The sequence below is a fragment of the Calidris pugnax genome, unplaced genomic scaffold (genome assembly GCF_001431845.1).
Source record: "Calidris pugnax isolate Ruff unplaced genomic scaffold, ASM143184v1 scaffold225, whole genome shotgun sequence".
In the NCBI taxonomy this organism is placed as follows: domain Eukaryota; kingdom Metazoa; phylum Chordata; class Aves; order Charadriiformes; family Scolopacidae; genus Calidris; species Calidris pugnax.
The window spans coordinates 5,654,102-5,667,253 of NW_015091072.1; the positions used below are offsets into that span (position 1 = coordinate 5,654,102).

Below are 13,152 nucleotides of genomic sequence, written 5' to 3' on the forward strand. Positions count from 1 at the left end.
CAAGACTTGGGGTTTGGATGTGATGTTGAGATTCCGAAAAAAACGCGGAGACTGGACACTTCCAGAAAGCAGGCGACAGTGGCTGGAAGCAGCGTTTGAAACTAAATCAACAATAAGGCAGACAGTCCCCATATTCACTTAAAAAAATCTTGTCCTAGGGCACCTTAGTATCTTTGTTTTACCGCACGTGATGAAGATGCACTCAACTCAGGGGATGTTCAGAGGCCTAAATAGTTAATGTCTGTGCAGAGCTTTGGAGTAGAGTGTTATTACAAGCCCATGTTGTTTTGCAAAAGGGCACCTACCCAAGTAAAGCACCTGCAGGTACTCCCATAAAAGAACAATAAATGCTGGGTGTTACACCAGCTCCATTTAACTACTCTACTCTTTCAAATCAAGCTCTGCTCTTGGCAACTTATTCAGGCTCAGGATGTAGTCACAATTGCCTATTTAAAAGGCAAATCCACAAATACAATTAAAGAAAAGTACCTACAAAAAAAGGAGGGGGGAAGGAGGGGAGAAATCAAGCTACCATTAAAATTAAATCCCAGAGAGTGATTTGTAAATAACATTCAAGGAGCTGAGAAAAGGAGTAAAGTAGGCCATTGGGAACCTAGTGTGGAAAAATAAATCCAATTAAACACCATTATCGTATGTATTGCAAATGAAACTTGTGCTTGGATATGAAATTAAAGTTGCTGAGGCTGCTTGGGATGTACATTTTGAGGAGTTTTCCAATTCTGGATGTTCTTTTTTAAGCAGAATTTTCAATGACAAATATTTTTGTCTGATGGAAAACCCAGGGCTTTTTCTTTTTATGATTATTTTTATTATATATCCTTAAATTCCACAGGCAGGCAGTGTTAATTTTTTTCATAGCCAGTTCTGTTTACAACTGGTTTTGAATTAGTAGCCCATTAAGCTAAATGATAAAACAAAAACTGCAAGTGAGCAAGGCCAGGTTTTCCATACCAAATACCCCTCCTAATCAAGCTGCCAAGGCCATCCTGCACAGCTTTAGTCAATCCTTTAAAACACTTCCCCCTCTGTCTTTGAAGTTGTTCCCCAGTCTCCTGAGATCATCTTGAAGGACATCGTGGTGTGACATCACTTCTGTAAGGAGTCTCCACGAATTTGTGGTGCCAAATGCTAGAATATTTCCAGTGACCCAGGATACATAAAGAGGATTTTGCGGAGGGAGAAAATAGAATTTAAATACTCTGGACCTCATTTGTTTTCTGAAAGCCCGTGCCAGCTTCTCCAATGTGGGTGTTCAGCACAGATATTGGCACTTATCTCAAAGTTTGCTTTTACTTTGCTGTTCACCTTCAAAGAAACCTTAGGCATAAAATTTTCTTGTTAGACCTTTTTCCCCCTGTGAGTTGATGTTCTGAGACGAAGTCCTCAGCTCTCAAATAAGCTTCTCCTCAATGACCAGAATCACAGCTTCCTCCTTCTTTCTCCCTCAATTTCCACTTCTCTTAAGCCTCAGTAACACTTCCCTGCCCTGTGGGGTTTTGAGCATTAATTTAAAAGGAAGGTGTTTTGAGATGAAGAGCACTGTAGTCATGCTAAGCATTGCTATCATTAGCTAGCTGCTGGGGAAATGTCTTACTTTCAGGCAGGCTAGAGACTCAGAAGCAGCCCATTCAACTAAACACATGGGACTTAAGTTTGATGAGACAGTTTCCTAAAAGGCTGGTGGAGCCCAGCTGATTCAGCTCTCAACTGAATTGTCCTCGGTAAATTTTCCAGCCCTCCTAATTTTGCAGCCAGGTACTCAAAATGCCCTGAAGTATCTTCTCGGATGATGCTACGTCACCACATCTTACTGTCTGCATTGTAACATCATGTTATAATGGGATGACACCAGACCTGGCTGTCACAAAGGTAGCCTTACTGCATCATCAGGTGGCTTTTCAAAAGGGTTTTCTTCTGGAAAAGGAGAATTTGCTGATTCCACACCACACCTATGAGCAACAGGGCAAGTGGGATCACTGTTAAACCTCAAAGGGATCTGTCACAAGTATGGCACTTGCTCCACCTCTGTCCTCTGTTGTCTCTTGTCTTCAGCCCTTTGAACATAGACTCCATCCCTCATGATTAGCATCTAGTGTCCACATAGAATGGCTTACTCAGACTGTGGGCTTCAAAACCCATGAGTCTTCTTCACAGGAGTTTTGTGATGAGGGCTTGCCACAGACTAACCAGGGGCTTTCTCAGTGTGGTTAGCTTGAATGTCCTGGGAGCTCTGCAAGGGGAATGCTGTGTTTCCCAGAAAGCAGCACATCCAGAACTGGCCATGGGGCATCAAGTGTGCCAGTATTTGGGGCCTCATCAGACAAAGTCATGGCTATCAACAGAGTGACAAAACATTTATAGCAATAGTGTGTTCGTAATTAGCGGAGGGGGAGGGAAGTGGAGAATGAGCAGTTTTGTCTTTCTGCCAAAATGCGCACTGATGGGAGAATGACCCTGTATGACTGTAGATCGTAGCTAGTCTGCGTTTAGCTGTAGCCTGTGTAGCTTGTTCTGTCACTAATGCCTTCATCGGGTGGGTGGGAGCTGGGGGAAGGGAGACAAGAGATGTTCATTTGGGTCTGATGACCAGAGTGCAAAACAGAGCATCTTTCTTTCTAATACCCTCTCAGACCTTTTCCCTCCCCGTGGAGGTCCTAGCTGTGGAGAAGAGAGTTCATTTGTTGCAGTGGTCACCTCCACCCATCCTTGCTTCCCCTTTTCATTTTCTGTAGTGCATGGCAGCCCTGTCAGTCCTGCTGAGAAGGCAGTTCTTGTGTCAGCAGGGTCTACTTTGGCAAAAGGATGAACATCTGAATATTTAGAAGATAAGGAGAGAAGCATGGGGGAAAATATCCAAGACTACAGATTGTAAAGGGTTAACACATTATGTGCATTATGTGGATCTGCTGACTAGGCAGTGGTGTGAGAGTAGTCCACAGAAACCAGCCCGCCCAGCACCATGTGGCCAACTAAAAAACTGGTCTGTCTCTGGAGTCCTCTTCACTGAGGCCAGAGAGTGCTTTCTCCGTTGGGCTGCAAGAAAGGGTCAGTGAAAACCCAAGCCTTCACAGCCATTGATACAAACTAGTTGGCAGAATTGGGGAAAATGTAGCACAAACAGGTCAAAATAGCCAATCTCATCCTATTGTGATCCTGACGTAGAAACTACCACCAGAAAGAAATAATGGCCATAGGGACTGAGCATTGGAGGGCCATGTGAAAATCTGGTATTTCCCTATATTCTCAGGCGTTCAGGGGCCATAGTTCAGCTGTACTCCTCACTGTGCTGTGACATGTGCCTGACTGCTTGGAGTATGCCTCTCTCTTCCCTGAAAGCAGGCTGAGCCCTGGGCATCAGCACCTAGTAACGCCCATGACTCTGGGTGGGAAGCACAACTTACCTCTCTCCTTGCTTCCTGCTGGCGATTCCCAGCTAGATTTTCCAAAGAGTTCATTCTCCATTTGGTGAGTGCGGAAGAGGGTGGCATTGCAGGGTGGATGCTCAACCAGGCCAAGCTCCTCTTGCTGCTTGGGGCCAATGTCCGTCCCTGCCATGTCTGCAGGCACTGAAGGCTGGGATCCCGTTGGGTGCCAAGCCTGCAGGGGCTTCAGGCCAAGGGAACAGGAAAGACAGGACAGGGTGAAGGTAGAAAGCAACATCATATTAATTGTCTTTTGCTATTTCAGAGGCACCAGGCAAGGGATGGCATTGTATCTTACTTTGAGCATGTGGTTAAAAGCAGATAAAATCAAAGTCAGAGGTGATGATAGTGCCTTCCAAAAGGGGTAGTAGGGATGTAGCTGGAAACAGCATCTTAGGGAAAAAAAAGAAATGTCAAGAATTATTTCCACTGCAGCTACTAGCATCGCTTGATGGGTTTTTCTGGATAGCAACAGAGATTTTCTGTTTGCTGAGGTTGTTTAAAAAAAACCAAACAACTGTTCTGGTTCTTCCCCCCAAAAAAAGCTTTCTTAAAGAAAAAAGAGAGACACAGGGGGAAAGAGAGAGAAATGGCTTTATTGCTTGATCTGTTTCTGTACTTTTTGTTCATTAATTTTAATTTAGATTGATTTATTCCAAAATGAGCCCTGGGTTGCACATATTTGCATAACCCTCTCCAGCAGCAATGCTGTGGAGAATCCAACAAGTGAAGAAGAGCAGCAGCAGAGGGTAGGAACTGAGACTGGAAGTCCCAGAAAGATATTCCTCTGAGCCGAGCTCTTGCACTGGGATAGAGAAGGCATTTCAAGGTCTGCTTAGTCACACGTGTGGCTTTGCCCGCATGCAGAACAGCCCTGCAAAACAGGTCAGGGCACAGCAGTCAGGTGGGAAAGTGGAGGCTGGTTGAAACCAGTGGGAGAAAACACACATCTGCACTGCAGAGATTAGAAACAAGCCCATGGAAGAGCAACTGCCGTGGAAAATCAGTTGTCCGGTAGGGACAGCGGTGTAGCATGGACAGATTACCCTGCAGAGCAGAGCTCGGGCAGGCTACAACCCTCCTGAGACAGATATCCTCAGCCCAGAGGACACTCATAGCCTGATACCATCTGTATGTGAGATGATTTTCTGAAGCCATCAACTGAACCTTCCTCCTTAGAGACGATGAAGGCAATTTATACCCTCTGCACAGCAGATCTTCCTATATCCTTGCTCTCTCCCTCCTGCTCTCCTTGCTTCCCGTGTTGAGCTGCCAGCTGGGCAGACTGGGACTGAAGTGTGGAGGGCAGCAAGGAGGAGGATGAAGAAAAGCCACAGTTGTCTTGATTTAATCCTTGGGCGCACACAAAAATTCCTCCCACTCCGGAGAGAAAAACGACCAAAGAGTAATTCCCACCTTCATCCTCCTCCTCCCACTTCCATTTCCAGTGTAAACCACTCAAGAATTTGCCTAGAAAATTGGCCTCCCCTCTGGTTACTGTCCCAAGTGAACAGTCTCTCCATTCACTAACCCGTGACGGTAAGTCGGTTTGGGAAGCGGCAGGTTTATCTACCCAGCTCAGGCACTGCACCGGGCCCGCTTGTGAACCAGTTGCCATTCAGTGTCTGCTCTGCTGTTGATAAAGCACATTACACATGGCTGGGCTTGCATGATTAATACAGCTGTCTAAGCGCTCTCTCTCAAAACAAAAACAACCAGGAGAAGGGAGGTGTGGGGTTTGGGAGGGAGGGGCTGCACAGGGGAAAAGCCAACCATTCCAAAGAAATGGGGCTTGCAGAAAAAGCAGAGTGCTCCTGGCAAGTCTTCCCTCCCCTGGGTGAGCAGGTCTATCAGCAGAGCTCCCCTGCAAAAGGGAGAGGTCTGGCGGCAAGGTGAGCAAAGGAGAAATGCACCTGGCCCTTCCCCACCATCACCTGCATGTCCCCCTGCAATCTGGGGATTGAGTGCATGGACAGGAGCAGGGGCTCAGGCCATGGAAAAGGATGTGCTATAACCAGCATGGCTTCAGTAAAGTCTGGCCAGGCAGGCTCTACGGTAGGTGTTGCAGATACACATGCTCTCTGGTGGATGAGTACACTCCTGAGCCAGGTCACCTTATGCACCGAATGCACACACCTCATGCTTGGAGGCACATCCCACAGTCGCTGAGCGATTTCCAGGCATCCTAGAACATCTAAAGGATGAACCAAAGGGGCTGCAGGCATCTTTTCCATTGCCCCACCTCATCCAGCTGAAGGCCATCTCAGCTGCCTCTCTAAGCTGCAGTAACTTTCCCTGTTTTAATGACCAATCTGGGAATGGGCTGTGGGAAGCCACTATGGCTTTCTGCTCCAGCTTTCCCCATGCCTGGGCCAGGCATTAAAGCCATGCTTGCACTGTTAGGGCGTTAAGGTGATCAGGAGTTTCACTTGGAATTGCACACACATGCACCCATCGGTACTTGGGTGAGGACTACAGGTGACACAAAGTGGTATTTACTTGGACCACATGCTTTAAACATATGCACCAGTTTGTGGGTCCAGCTTGACTCCTGTGAAATCTCTAATTCACTGCAACACTGAGAGAAGCCCACAGGCTTCTTTATAGTTTTCCCATGATACAGGTCCCATAATTCCCGTTGTTTACAAGCAGACCTTGATGAAGGCCAGCTGAAACCTCCTCCTAGCTTCTCCTGGGCAAGGAGGGGTGGAGACATGGGTTGGTTTCCACTAAGCTCACTGCAAGGAAGTGGCCCTGAGAAGACCTCAGGGAGAGGTGGAGAGTGCATCGTGCTGCAGGTATGAGAAGCAGGGCATAAGAGGGCAGAGGCAGAGATAGGAAGGGCAGAGGGGGCGATGCGACTGGATTTTAGTACCAGAGCAACCTCAAGCATGCTGGTCATGCTCCACCTCGATATAATTCTCCTGCTCCAGTCTCCTTCCCAGTCACCCTTCCTTCTGTGTTTCCCTCCCTCTTCATTTCTGCTCACAGCTACTCAAATCTTTCTCATGTAAAATATCCCTCAAAGCTTGTGGAAAACCATAGCAGGGATGAAGTGGGTAAACAGACAGACATAAAACTGATGAAAATACTAGTTTTTCAAGAGGTTCCAGAGCCTCTGATTAACAAACCTGCTTCATAGGGCTGTATGTGCTCTGGGTGAGGGGGGCTATGCTGTATGTTCCCTATTGATACACTAGATCATGTGCTGGTATCACCTTTGCTCTGCTGTGCCATGAAGATGTGCTTGAGAGTGGAACAGGGGAGGGATTGCTGTATCCTAGGAAAGTGAAAAGCAGAAAAAGCTCAGATCTTCTTTGTGATGGACCCTGAAAAAGTCTGTGCTATGGATGGTTTTGGATGTTTTGCTTGTAGGATGAGAGTCTTCAATGAATGGTTTGAAGATAAAGCAGTTTTAAGTAACTGGTTTTGTATCGGTAGTTTGCCAAGTAGTTTTTTAATTTAACATAGCTTTTTTTTTTAATTTCCTCCAGCTCCTAGGGGAATGGAAGGGGTGGGAGAACTATTTTTCAGCTGTGAGAAAACCTTGGAACTTTTTGATATCCACAGGATCTGGTGATGAAAGATCTGTCTAACCTTGCAATGTAGGTGGTCTTCTAGCCACCACCAGACTCATTGGTCAGGCTAACAGCTCAATTCTAGAGTAGGAGTACTGTAAACCAGCTCCAGGATAAATGGTGTAAGCAGCCAGCTTCTGAACACCACGACCTTCTCAGAAAGACACTGAGAAATACAATTTCAGGGATATTCTTCAGACCTCAGGGAAGGATGGGTGTGCTGCATTACAGAATGAATCTTCACTAAGACATGAGGTATGATAGATGAGTACTTAGTACACCATGAATGAGCTCTAAAACATGGGGAAGAACTGTTCAGTGCAAAAAAAAGCATGAGCAAATTCTGAAATACATTAAACCATGTGCTAAGATTGATAGACACCAGAGACATTTCCTTAATCTTGTTGGAGAGTTGCTGGAGGGCATCCTCTCTAGTTTACACAGTGGTACTTCCACCCCAAGAAAAGCCAGCCTATTGCCACTGCAGTCACAGTCAGGTTTTAATTACAGGTGTGGGACTGATAGTGAGAATGGGGTACAAGCAGGAAGTGAACAGAACAGTTTCAACATGAAGAACAGGGAGTGAAAAAGTGTGTCTTCTTCTCAAAGAGGAGGGGGGGAACACAAGAAAGTAGTAAGAAAAAAGCCCCAAATGAACCCTAGTAAGTAGAAGCTGCTAATCCCTAAAGCCTCAGAGTAGAGTGCAAAGCCCTGGAAGAAAGAAATTAATAACTTTCAAAGTATGACCTTGAAAATGGAATTAACAGTATTCCTCCCTTTTAAGCCTTCATGATAATAAAGATTTCATCTTCTGAAGCCCTGGCAAGAGAGTCAACAGACTAGAAAAATTATTTCCTGCAGAGGAGTTGGCAAGTGTAAAACCTAAGACCCCTCCAGGCCCCAGGGAGTGAGATGACAGAGAGAGACCTGTATGGTGCACATCCCCTCTCCCTTGAACCTTCTCCTTTAGAGTTTTGTTTTTGTTTTTTCTTTTGCATTCTTCCCTCATTTTTGGTCCTCCTGTTTGCTCAAGAAGCAGGACTCCAGCATTTACTGTAAGTGAACACAGCTTGTCAACAGTATGGAGCCCAGAACCACTCAGGGTGGAGAGCATTTGGAAAAAATAGTGGGCCAGCTCTAATTGGTTTGCCATCACTCCTTCCTTCCCATCACAGGCAAGTCCTCCTAGCCTGTCCCATGCCGCCTCCTGGCCTCACTTCCATTTAGAAACTCATGGGGGCTCATGGTCCTCTTAAACCAGGTTTTACTGCCCATTCTTTGCAGGATCCCAAGGAGAGATTCCCCAAAGCAAATAAGGAGCCTGTTGCTCTCTGATGCTCTTTGAAACTTCTCTGTGGACACTTGTCCATCAGCACTGCATATATGTCAAGCCCTGGAGTCTTGTTAATGTAAATAAGAGGAAAACTGGCACCTGCTGTCCCTTCTGCCATCTCCATTTTGGTTTACTGAGATGGGACCCAAGACCCAGTAGAATATTTTAGATTGACGAATACTTGTGTGAAACATGTAGATGGGTGGGTGATTTTTTTCCCTCTGGGTATGGACTAGAAATACACCTCCTTTCTGCTTGCATCTCAGATGACCCTTTTTAAAGGTCTGTGTTGGGAATCTTGAAAGGCTTAGGTTCAATTTCTGATGGTGGTGATCATGTTGCCCGCAGCATTTGGAGGCATGCCTTTCTGCGACCAAGAGGACTTGTGGATTTGCTTTCAAGTCTGACCTAGTTTGGCTGTTCAGTAAGGGTTACATGGCATGGCACAGCCTCGATCCCAGAGTCATAGAATAGAATCGTAGAATTTCCCAGGCCGGAAGGGACCTCCAAAGGCCATCTAGTCCGACCTCCCCGCAGTCAGCAGGGACACCCCCAACTAGACCAGGTTGCCCAGGGCCTCATCGAGCCTCACCTTGAATATCTCCAGGGATGGGGCCTCAACAACCTCCTTGGGCAACCTGTTCCAGTGCTCCACCACCCTCACACCCTCCCTTCAGGGGTGCTATTGGTGTTGCAAAAGAGAGCTGGAGGGAGTGAGGGGAGAGCAGGTGGAATATCTGTCTGGAGGAAGTAGAAGGGGCTAGAAACTTTACCACCGCTCCCTGCAACTTCGGCTTCTTGCCGCTGTCCTGGGGAGGTGTCTTGCTTTCGGTGGGGATGACCAAGCAGCAGATCAGATCTGCTCCTCCCGAGCGTTTTTACCGAGGGTATGGGTTGTGGAGAGATGGAAACCAGCAGGGATCAGTTTCTGTGCCGCAAAACCATGGCCATACCGGGCTCCCTCGGGCAAAAGCGGCTCGGGGCCAGGCAGACTGGCACCCCTTCTTTAGCACGGACCCCGGGGGCTTTCCCCCGGGTGTGTGCCCACCCACCAACCCTCCGTGTCCCTGCCGGCCGCGGCTATTTCCCGCCCGCAGCCTGCCTTGGGGTTGGGAGGCGGGCGGGCTCAGCGCCACGGATTTTCGGATTATGGTTTTTTTTTGTTTTTTTTTTTTCCCGGCCTTCGGCTGCCACCTCGCGGGGAAGAGGCGATTTGGCGACAAGCGGCGGCTCCCCCAGCCCCGCACCCCCGGGCTGCAGCTCTCCCCGCCGGCCTGAGGCCAAGCAAGGCAGGAGGGAGCCCGGGGCAGAGAAAGGGGTAAAGAGAAAGGGGGGCAAAGCAGAGCCTGCCGGGGGAAGGGGAAGGGGGGGAATTTATGTGTGCCAACCAGGGAGTTTGTGCAGGATGCCAGCGTTGCACAGAGCGGGCAGCATCCCTCCACACAGCGGTCCTGCCCTCTGTCATACCTGCCTGTTGGCATCTGGGCTGCTCCTGGCACCGCATCCGTGCCTAAACGGCTCAGTAGGAATCCCCATTTTTCCTCCTGTGGTTTTGACCCAGGCTGCTACCGACTCCTTGGCTTTGCATTCCTGGTGCTAACTCCCTCTTCCCATAAACACCATCATTCCCCTGTACCTGCCTCTCTTCCCCCATCCCTGCTACCCCACAGCTGATCTGGGTTTCATTTCCTCTCTTCGTCTCCCCTTCTCCCAGGAGCTGTTCTTGTTACCTCTGTGCTCACATCAGCTCCTACATCTGCTCAAGCTCCAACAGGGTAGGTTTAGATTGAACATTAGGAAGGAATTCTTCACAGAGAGAGTGGTCGGGCATTGGAACAGGCTGCCCAGGGAGGTGGTTGAGTCACCATCCCTGGCTGTGTTTAAGGGATGTTTAGATGTGGTACTGAGGGATATGGTGTAGGGGAGGACTTTGTAGAGTAGGGTAGATGGTTGGACTCGATGATCCCAAGGGTCTCTTCCAACCTCTATGATTCTATGATCTCTGCATCCTCACTCTGGCTGACATCTCCTCCTCTTGCCATCTTCAGTGTCCTGAGCCTCACGTGCCCATATTGCCATTTCAGTTGAAGACCTGCCCTGGTATCATTCCTGTGCTATAGCCCTGCATTGCTACAAGTGTAGGGCTCATCATACCACCTCAGCCCATCCTACCCCCGTCTTATATCCCCCATCACAGTGGCCTTTTCCTGTGTCTCTGACCTGATATAGTCTTCCTCCCATATTTATCCCCTCCTCGTGCAACCCCCAATCCTAAATGGGCATATACAGCTCTACTGAGCAGCCTTCCGACCTTGGCCGCTGCTGCCAAGGCAGTGTGTTGCTGAGCCTTCTAACGCTATAAATTCAAGGCTTGAAGGCAGGGAGAGAAAAAGGGCCCTTTTATTCAACCCACTAAGGTCAGACCTCAGAAGTCTGCTCCCCTCTTGGTGATTTCTGCAGCCAGCCTCATGTCCTGGCGTTGAGCCTGTGCCACAAAGGATGCACCACTCGAGTCTCAGTTGCTTAGACCTTGAGGGGTATCATACCAGGTCCTCTCACAACTAAACTGTGCTCCCTTCAGCCTCCTGGGCTGCATCTGCTGAGGGCTCAGCAACAGCTGTGCCCCAGGTTTGGTGGGGAGACTTGCAGCTCTGCAGTTCAGGACTTGAGCATTCAGTGGCCACCAATCTCTTGACACTGGCTAGCTTCTTTCTTAACAGTTTTCCTTGACAAAAAGCTCATCTCGGGGAGATCTGAACGTGACACAGCCAATTCTTCCCACACTGAGTGCTTTCCTTAGCCTGCTTCTCCTGCAGTCAGCAGAGGAGACTGCAGAGCAAGGAGTGACTACAAGTTTTTAATCTAGGCAGTTCAGGTAGCAATTAGTAACGGGCAGTGTGCCAGGCTTCCTTTTAAAGCCAAGGTCCTAAAGTCATTGGAGAACATAACACCCAAATTTACAGTGTGGCTGACGTATCACTGCTGGCAGCAGACTGCCGTGGTGCCCCTTAGAATTTGAGGGAGGTTGTGGATACGGAAGTCTTCAGGCAGTCCAGAAGTGAGCGGCCAAGTTCATGGAAGAAAAAATGAATCTGTCAAGGAGTGCAGCTTCTGCTGGCTCGGAATGACTCTGAAGCACTTGAGGCAGCCAATATGATGCCATGTCAGCCACACGCTCCACAATAGCCCCTACCCAGCACCTGCAGGGGCCAGGACTGAAGGTTAGAAAAGACCCTTGGACTGACCCTGTAGAGCTGGGCTTTTCCTGTGGTATGTTCTTCTTGGAGGCAGGCTGTTTTTGAGGAAGAGAGTGGCTCTTGGCTTTGCAGTTTTGCTGTGGCTTGCTGTGAACGTAAGCAGCACCCTGCTTTTCCCCTCTCCCTCCACCATCTCACCCAAGCCCCACCACCCTTCTTGCCGTGTCTTTTCCTGCACCCTTCACAGGAGTAGGAGCAGTTCATGAGCCATCACGCACATACACACAGAGACACACACACAAAAAAGGCATTACAGCTATAGCAAACAAGTTGGCCTACATATCCATGTCCTTTATAGTGAAACCTGGGCTAGCCTGGCTTGCAGCTCTCCAGGGAGGAGCAGGTAGCAAGCCCAGCTGTGCTGTGCCAGTGGTATGGGGGGGTGTGGGGGTGGTGTGTGCTAAAACCTGCGAGGGGCCAAAGCACTGCCCCACTCGGGTGGCCCCAGGAAAGTCATTCAAGATGTGTGAAGTGTGTGGGTGTTGAAGGTAGATAGTTTTGTGTAGCTGTTCACCTTTTTCTATTCTATCTGAGACCCAATCTCTATTCTGTTGCAAGGCTCTGAGCCAAAGCATCAGAGCAGAAAAATGTTGTGAGGGACAGTCCCTGGCTTGCTTTTTTTTTTTACGATTGAAATCAACATTTTTTTTCCTCCTCAAGCATTGCTCTCAGACACAGAGGAAGTATTTTGGCTGCTGCTCTTCCACTTCAAAAAAACTAAAATCAGCCCAAGGCAAACAGCCAGCATGGGACTGTTCCACCTGCCCTGTTGGTGCTACAGTGCCTTATAGTGGGGAAGGTCAGGCAACCTTACCTGTAGCAGGTGCCACTGGCTCTGCCTGTGTGGCTGGTGAAGTTCTTGCAACACCACCTAAGGGGCACACTGCACACGAGAGCATGCAGCAACTCTTCTACCTCCTGCTGCATGGAAGGGTTTGCCTGCAGGAGGCCAAGACACTGGGTGAGATTGCTCAAGTCCCACGTGGTCTCACTGGCCCTTCTGTATCCCCACCCGAAAGTATGGAGATGTTCTCCCAGAAGTGTCAAGGAGAAGACCCCTCCTTGAAACCCTTCCGGGTGAGGCTGGTGGACGGAGCCGTGACACGCAGGTGGGCAGGAGCAGCAAGGTCACGGTGGCATGGTTCTGTTTTTCCCACATTTAAATTTAAGGACATGGCTTGGGTTACAGTACCTTGGGAAGAGGGGTGGGACATGGTAGCCCTCAGAGAGCTACAGCTCTCTAAATCTCAGCCAAAGCTACCTTGTGCCGTGATAGCAGTGCAGATCGCCCAGGCTGAATGGATGGCATGGACGATCCCTTGGAAACATGGGTTGTGGTGTCCCGTGAGGCAGTTGTAGCACCGTTAGTCACCCTGGCAGGGGGTCCACCCGCATCTGCGCTGGGTGTATAAATGTCTCGCTATTTGGAGCGAGGAAGAGCAATGCAATTGTTTTGCCCTTGCCAATATTCAGTCCGTTCCTACTTGATTTGATTAATGTGATCCGACTTGGTCGACTCGGTCAGCCCTTTGGGGTCCCGG

General features: G+C 48.7%; 1 protein-coding gene across 3 annotated transcripts in view; it reads left to right on the top strand.

Moving 5' to 3' along the window:
• The window catches only part of LSAMP (limbic system-associated membrane protein), a 1,063,485-nt gene that overhangs the window by 1,037,930 nt on the left and 12,403 nt on the right, over nucleotides 1-13,152 (top strand). The window lies entirely within an intron of this gene.